The sequence below is a fragment of the Rhinolophus sinicus genome, chromosome 1 (assembly GCF_057876585.1).
Source record: "Rhinolophus sinicus isolate RSI-liver-muscle chromosome 1, RSI-T2T, whole genome shotgun sequence".
Classification (NCBI taxonomy): domain Eukaryota; kingdom Metazoa; phylum Chordata; class Mammalia; order Chiroptera; family Rhinolophidae; genus Rhinolophus; species Rhinolophus sinicus.
Window position 1 is genome coordinate 83,765,938 of NC_142501.1, and position 8,756 is coordinate 83,774,693.

At 42.6% G+C, this 8,756-nt stretch overlaps 1 protein-coding gene across 5 annotated transcripts in view; it reads right to left on the bottom strand.

The window, feature by feature from the left end:
- The window catches only part of ATP2B1 (ATPase plasma membrane Ca2+ transporting 1), a 125,340-nt gene extending 116,900 nt beyond the window's left edge, over window positions 1-8,440 (bottom strand). For 3 of the 5 annotated variants that reach the window (XM_088801133.1, XM_074325297.2, XM_074325295.2), the window contains exon 1: window positions 8,296-8,440. The gene's annotated coding sequence lies outside the window, so the exon portion shown is untranslated. Of the gene's footprint in view, window positions 1-7,668; window positions 8,247-8,295 lie in introns of those variants that run through there. The other 2 variants (XM_074325296.2, XM_074325299.2) reach the window with 1 other exon arrangement.
- Between the last annotated feature and the right edge of the window lie 316 nt (window positions 8,441-8,756).

Consider the following 8,756-nt stretch of genomic DNA (forward strand, 5'->3'; position numbering starts at 1 on the left):
CACAAGCCAAAGCAACAGTGAAAACGGCCATTTTAAGATATAAATTTTGTTATTACAATGACTAACTACAATCAGAATAAAATCGAAAATGGACAAATTACTACACTGAAATTAAGAAATGGAAAAGATTTCCCAGGTAGAAGCTAAATTCTAACATCTGAGCAACGTTTTATGAAACATCGCCGTCCTCCAGAAGGAAAACAGGTTGTCCTATGAATCCATCTGAGCAGTTACAACTACAAACGTAAAAAGGCTTTTAGAAATTCTCCAAGAAAAATTCCTCAACCTCATCTGCTTTACCTTAACAACGCAAGCTACACGATGTCTACGTCCTAAACCAACATGCCAGAAAGTACTGATTCTACACTGCTGACTACGACAAAAGGGGATACCGGGGGAGCCAAAAAATGTACACATTTTAAGCGATGTTATGTATGTATTACTTTTCGAAGTTGAACTGAATTATGGTAGCAATGTGTATAGTATGAAGTTTGCTCAAAAGATGGCCTTAATCAAATGAATGCTAGTGTCATTCACTGTATTACAATTTCAATAGTTTTTTCCTTTCTTAAAATGCATATACATATTTTTGTCACCCTCTGTGTAACAGATGGGAAGTGTATGACCTAGGCTATTTTTGTAGAACAATTCAGACAAAAGCATGAGTGATGACTAGGAAGGGTAGATTAATGATAAGTTTGGAAGGATGGGGACATTTAGATAGACAAGGACACCAAGGGTACTATCAGGTGACAGGAAGAACATACATGAAGTCACAGCCAAGAGAAGGAGAAGGGTGTGTGTAGAAGACTGCCAGACTGTAAGACTGTCCATCCATAGTGCGCAGTCAGCAGTTATTACAGTACTGCCACCCTGCTCTCAACTCCAGGAAACAAGATTCATATGGTGTTCTCTGTGAATAGCACCCCCTGGAGGTGTGCAAAGTGGGGATCCTAGTTAGGTAATATAGAAAAGTAACAGGTGAGATGCTCCACTAAAAGGGATTCTGTTGAACAGAGGAGCTAAATAAATACTAAATACATTTAGAGAGATTCGTACCATGTCAGCATATCAAAGTATGGGAGACGTTCCAAATGGAAAAACTGCATAAACCAGCCTATCTTGGATTTTGGTTTTACCCCTCTCCCGCCATGAAACCCCTATTAATGTTTCTTAGAATCAGTGTTCTAAAACACACTTTTGAAAACAGTGAGTTATTTTATAAAAGGCCTTCAGAGTCAAGTTGCATCTTGATAAAGAGAAAAATGAGGAACCATTGAAAAGTTTTAGTGAAGAAATGACAGCAGGAAAGCTTAAAAAAATTCTGGCACAACTATGAAAGGTAGATAAAAGCAGCAGATCTGAGAATTTTAAGAATAAAAGATTGTTTAAAACCTTTCTGGGAGCTAACTCACTGAATTAATACAATGAATGATAAATCTACATTGTTAATAATCAAGCTATTTAAAAAGCACCTTTTAAACAATCAAATCCTTTTTAAGATCTACTTTTCAGAAATAATAACTTTTACTCCTACATTTATCAGGTCTTTAGTCATACCAGTTTTAGGCAGTATAAGCTCAGATTTCACAGTGTAAGCAAGCACTGGTCCATTCAAAACTATCCTTAGTCCTTTCCCAGAGGCCCAGGTGACAGTAATATTAACATAAAACTGGTATCCCAGATTTTGAAAACCATATTGGTTAAAAACATCAAATAATATTGTACTTAAAAATACCAAATACTATTCTTACCAAAGAGGTAATTAAAAACACTGCATACTGTTTAGAATAGTTGACACTGTCCTAGGAACAAGAAAAGAAAAAAAGCTTTACAAGAATACAGTGAAAAGTTTACCCATAGTTTATCCAGATCCCTCTGCCAGAAAACTTTATTAGTTTAGGTTTCCAAAATCATTAGTAATTATAACCCATGATTCCTAAATATATCCTAAAGCGTAGCCAGTAAGCCTAAGTTTTTGGAACAAACAAAAAAATGCTCAGCATAGTCTTGAGGTCGGACCTGCTTTGAAATTAATTTCACTATAAAATACATTTAAAATACAGATGCAGCTGCTTCCTATATTGTTATAAATGAAGTAAAGACAACTGTATTTTAAAACTGGCCTTAAATAGAAAGTAATCCATATGTGGTATATGGTATTAGACAAAACAGTTCAAAAAATCAGATCAGTTTACAACAAATAGACCTTATAATAGATTGCTGAACTATATAAACTGTTATTGATCGTTTAAGTGAAACAGCAGTAACTTCTGCTTTAACATAGAGAATGATAAATTTTCAATTAGTGTTATATTATTAATATTCTTGAAAGATCATTAGGCACTAACCTGCTGTTTTTGAAGGAACAGCTGCTTGTTAACTGAAACTAATTAAGAATCACTACTTATCCAGTTTATGTCCTTTTAGTTTGAAGGAACATCCAATGTCTTTCTAACAAAAAAATTAAGAGCCAGACTAAAGCATAAATACACAGCACTGTACTGACACAGCACGCATCACTGCTATGAAAACCAGCCCCGATGTTTAAGTCATTTGGAAATGGCAGACACTGAGGCATGAAAACAAAGAGGGAAGAAACAGCATTCTCTGTCTAGGAGTTTACAGTGCCTAGTAAGTAACATAATAAATAACCACTGGTAGGCTTTCTGAAAAAAGACAGAGCATACATATAACAAAAATATTTTCAATTGATCAGCTTTATAGCTGTCACAAAACCGCCAAGTTCACAAATCATACTTGGCTACAAGAGTCAAAACTTTTTGAAAGCACTAACTATACTACGTTCAAAGTCAAATCAATCAATGATGTCCCTCTAATTTATAAAGGCATCTCTACCGCATAACATAATTTTCACCTAGTTATAACTTCAACATCCCAAATCAGCTGAATCAGAACTGTAGAGGTAATGCCAGGGGATCTGCACTCTCAGTAACCCCCCTCCCAGGTGATCGGCAAGCACCCAATGCTGGAGAGCCACTGCCTTCCTTGTGAGATTTATAACAAGGTTTTCGGTTTCCAAAACTAAAATCTCCTCACTTGGGAACTTTTAAAACTAAATTTCATGACATAAATTAATACTTCAAAAAAGATTTCGGTAATAAATGGGTTGTGGCAGAAAAACAAGTACACACAAACACACACACAAATTACAGCAGGAATTAAAAGAAAAAACTTACAGACCATTATTTTTAACTCAAGATTTAAGACACCCTTAAATCATGTTAAAGACTAACATGTCTTTGAAAACAAAATTTCTAACTTAAAAATAATCCAACCCACAATATTAAAAATATAGTATTTCAAATATGTTCAAATTCATTTACTCAGCTGTTAAGTAAATCAGGGTATGAACTGTTTACATTATACCAAATACAAGCAATGATTAAATTTATAAAGTTATATCCAAACAAATCTGTTTATAATCCACTATTAAATTTACTCTGCCAGAAATTGATTTCTCATAAATTTATATAACTTTAACAAACTTACATAAACATGTACAATGGAAAGAGCAAAGGAGGAAAAAAACGTGAAGCCACCTAAAGTCTAGCCCTGGCTAATCTAGCAGCTAACTATGCGACCTTAGGACCCAGACAAATCATTTTTCCTCCCTGGAAAAGAAAAGGTACAACAGTTTACTGGATCTCACAGGATCATTTATTGGGACAATCAAATAAGACAGTATATAAATACATTCTGAAATATTGTAAAGCACTTTATAAATCAAAGACATTATTATTAAGACAGAAAACTTTAGATACTATTGTTAGGTTCCTGCTATAAAATAGAGCATTACCGAAACAACAAAGAACATAAAAACTGATCCTTCAGATTCAACAGATATAAAACACTATTGTGTATACTCTGTAAATTACAAAAGTAAAACATAAGAATTCGATTTAGTTTTCTGTCCTATATCTCCATTTATAACATTTATTTCTTCTGTAAAGACATAAACGATATTAGATAGGCCATGAGTTGATAATTGTCATAACCAGACAGTAAGCATATTATTTTCTATACTTTCATATATTTGACAATATCAATAATAAATTTTAACAAGACAATGATGTATACGTTTGTATACAAAACATCTGTAAAAGCTAAAAAATAAATCTTTATATTTTTTTTGAAAATTACTCCAATAATTATTGTATCATTTTCCTTTATCTCTGATCCCATATATTCCAAAATAAGCTGCTCTCAGTACCCTTCTATACATCATAACACCTACTAGAATATAATTATTCCCTTTCAACTAGGAGAGTATTCTTACCCAAACAGCAAAAATTTAATTCTTAAATATCTGCTTCCTGATTTTTGCTCCTTTGTTTTTTTGCTCCTTCATTACTACAGACTTAAAAGGTGAAAAGAACAAATTTCAACTACATATGTGTAAAAATGCCGGGGAAAAAAGACAAATACTATTTTGCTAGTATTGAAAAAGACCAGAGATATGCAGTTGTAATTCGCCATTTCTCTTAAAACTTGTTGACCTATACAACTCAGTTCACAATATAAGAGGATTGTTTCATCCATAATGAAGTTAGCTAGCGTGTCTGTCAAAGGAAATCAGTAAATTTCACCACTAAATCAAGGATTCTATCAAAGTATGTATAACAATGTATGATTACTCTGTACACATCAATCTAACTGCTCAAACAAGTTCCTTTAATCTGGGGCCGTATTTCACAAAGTTAAAGCATAAACCACCTTTCATGTCAAGCAGATTTTTTTGTTTAATTTTAACTTTGTAAATACATCTATAGCTCAAAAGCTTACACTTTATAGTAGTTTCTGAAGAAATCTCAAGTGCTGAAATTTAAATGCAGATAGAAGGGCAATGATATCTTGTGGTTTATAATTAAAACTATATTTGGTAATATCCACACATTAATTTATTCACTACTTAAAAGCTAAATCTTTGTTTTTTCATGTTACATCTGCAGTCACAATAAAAAAGTATCCTGTGCCTAAAGAGATAGTACAACTTAAATTGTTTTACTTGGGAGGGAGAAAGACAGGAGGGAACAAATGGGCAGGGAAGGAAACCTCACCAATTCAACTCTCACTATAGCATTTGTTTTCTTAGCATTAAAAACTCCACTTATTTTTATATGAGACATATTTGAGAGGAACCATATACAGAAATCACTTTTTCCAACATGGTCTTTTTAATACTTTTAATGTAAGTCCTGCTTCAAGTCTTCATTTGTATTATTTTAAGAAAAAATAATTGTAAAACTCTCAATAAAACCTTAAAAGGCAAGCTGTTGGAAGACGAGTAACAAACAAAAAGAATTACTATACTTTGTTCAAGCAAGGTTAATAATTTTACAGATTTTGCATGCTTACTTTTACTTCAGAATGTTAACTGCTTACAAGCTAAAAAAGTTGTAAAACCACTATCATACCAGTAGGTACCTTTATTTGGTAGCAATGGCTAGTTTTAAATATCTACTTACAATGAAGTTATTACTTTCCTTATTTCTTTTTCCTAAGTATCCAAGTATCATTACCCCTATTATTTAGTATCAGGACAAATCAAAACTAGTTTCTCACCTCATCTCAAAGTCTTACATTAAACTTCAAGCTTCAACTTAAAAACTATGATTTCCCATATAATTGCAGAAATCCCCCCCTAAGAGTGAAGAATTAGAGAATACAGAAAAATGAAGGCAATTTCACCTTAAACATCTAAATGAGGATGTCAGTAATGACAACTGCAATAAAAAATCAAGAAGGCGTACTCTGATTTTTCTATTTTAATAAAACAAAATCATGAAATTTTAAATTAAAGGTGGCGCTCTGTCCTCAACTCACCCAACTGTGACTCACTTTTGCAGACTATATGGTAGGCAATAACAGTTACTTTTCAAAGATCTTTGCAGTTACACCCAAGCCAAAATCAGGACAGAGATCCACCCTTAATTATAGCAATTTAACTGTCTCATCCAAAGCAAGGTGGAAACTAAAACGACCCCCTTAAATCATGGCTAAATAAGCCCATTTCATATAATAGTTTTCAAAGGCCCCCTTTAAGAAAAATATTTTTATTTACTCCGAATTTGAACTCACCAGGACAAAAAAGAAAAAAGACGGGGAGGGGAACCCAAACGAAACGCACAAGTACAAAAAGAGATTCTCCTCCAATCCCTCTAATTCCCCCAATCCGCCTTTGCCACACACAAGGACAGGGAGTCTGAGGAAGGCTGGCAGTAGGGTAAGCGGTGAAGGCCCTCCATTCACTCACGTGGGCCACCATCCAAAAGGTTACACACCCTCTGCCCAAGGAAAGCCTCATACATAGCACATCCTTACAAGTACATCTTATTATAAAATACGCCCACGCTAAACAAGAGCTTTACGTTAAAACAAGACTGTCCTCAGGTGGGGGAGGTTAAACACAACAAAGGCTTCCATATTGAAAGGCAGACAGTCCAGATACAAGCATATACCTACACACGTATGAAAAAAAATCCATGTAACTAATTTATCATGAACAGCAATCGATACCAACAAGAGCCATTAGATTATTAATAAACCCAGAAAAGTAGCATGCATAGCTGCCAAAGGTGGCTGTCTGCTGCGATCTAACCCCAGGGAAAGGTAAAAAAATACCCCGGCGGGGAAGGGTCAGGCCCTCCGCAGATTTAAAGACTCCTTCAGCCCCCCCCTTAGCACCTCCTGCCCTGCCCTCGGCGCCAAGACCGCTGCGCCGCACAGGATGCGAGCACTCCCAGCACTGCGAGTCCCGCAGAAAACTGGTGAATGAAAAGAAATGCGCACCGAGACCAACCTGGCTGGTGACCGCAGCGCAGAACCAGGGGTCGCTAACTAGCTTAGCCACAGGATTCTACTACAGGAAGGAATAAAAGGAACACACCACCAACCCCGCAACTGGAATGCGGTTCTTTCTCACTGACCCTTTCCAAAAAGGGGGTGGAGGAGGCAGGGTGTTTTTCTTCTTCTTTTAAACTAAGTCCAAAAATGCGAATCGGAAGCAACCGGGAACACCCCGGGGGCCAGACGGGAGACGCCGGGAGAAAGGCGAGAGGGCTCTCCAACTCCTAGGGAATCACCGTCCGGTGTGACACGCATCAATCAACCAGCCCTGGAGCGGGCACAGGGGCAGGGAATGGGGGTCCCAGCTCTCCGCCCGCGAAGCGTCCGTGGGGCTGAAGCCGGGGATTAAAGGGGTGACCCTCCCGGGGCGTTCGGAAGGAGTGCCGGGTATCGCTGCCCTCAAGGTCACCACGCGCCGGGGCGGGGGCGGTCGGCGAAGGGATGAGCTATGGCGCTGCCGAAGCGGCTCGGAGACGAGCTGCGGGTGTAGACCCGAAGCCCCACCGAGCCCCGTCCCTCGGGCCCGGGGCGGGGACTCCTGGCCGGACCCGGCGCTGAGGTGCACGCCCAGAAACCCGCTCACCTTTACGATCTCCCGGTGCGGGCGCGGCAGGAGACAACCTGCGAGGGGGCTGCCGAACGCCCCACCAACTTCTCCCAAACCCGCTGCGGTCCGCGGGGCACCCAATGCTGTCAGGGCCCCGCCGCGACGCCCTGACCCCCGTATTCCGCCCGGCCTCCCCCGCAGGTGATCTGCCCCATCGCCGCTACCGCGGGCGGACGGCGGCTGCCACTCACCTCGCCCGGCAACAGGAACCATTTTCCGAGGGAGTAAAGAAAAGAAAGGCTGCAGGAGGGTCGCGGACCGGGGTTGTTGGAGGATGAGGGACAGCGAGAAGCGCAGCGAATGGGGGCTCGGTCCTCGGCCTGTCCGCAGCCAACTGGCAGGGCTCGGGACGCCACGCGGAGGTGCGCTTGCACCTCGAGGATGAAACGGCCGCGGAGCCGAGAGGCTCGGCGTCCACCAGCCGGGGCTCCCTACTCACGCTGCACTGCGAGGAGGCGGCGGCGGCGGAGGAGGCGGCACCCGGCCCGGCCCCCGCCCAGAGCCCGGCAGCCACCGAGTGGCCGCCCGCGTCCCCGCAAGACCCGCCTCCTCGGCTCCGCAAAGCCGCACACAGGGCGCGCCGCGCTCAGCACGGGCAGCTCCGCCAACCTCACGCCGCCATCCGAAACGGCAGCGGCGGGAGGGTGCAGCCCCCCTCTGTGAGCACCACAGCCCGGCCCGCTCCGGGCAGGGCCCGCGGCCACCGGAGAGCAGACGGCCGAGCACGAGGGGACTGCGCGCTGCCTCGGGCAGGAGCCCCGTTTGCCCCGGGTGGCCCTCAAGATTGCCGGGGTAGGCAGGGGGAAGAGAACTCTCACCCGTTCCGGTCTGGCGCTCCCTTCTCTCCACACCCACACGCCTCCCGCTCCACGCTGGCGGCGCAACTGCTCCCGCTGCCTCTGCCGCCGCCGCCGCCGCCGCCGCCGCCGCCGCCGAAGCTCGCGCCGCCGCCGCCGTTGCCGCCGTTGCCGCCTTGGCTGGGCGCGGTCACGTGACGCGGCCCGCGGGGAGCCTGGGGGCGGGCGGGCGCGGAGGAAGCGCGGCTCTGTCGGAGACTGGGAGTCAAGCGGCACGGAGAGGGCGTTTAAGGGGAGGACCCGGCGAGCGCGTTCCCGACTGGCGAGCACGCGCCCGGCGTTTAGAACTTGCTGCGCGGTCGGGAAAGGGTGGCGGGAGTGAGGGGCGGGGGACTCACGCCTCCGCGCGCCCCTCCCTCTCTTCCTACCCCGAGCGCCTGGGCTCGCCGCTGCCCCCGCCCCCTCCCGCTAGCTCCTTTCCT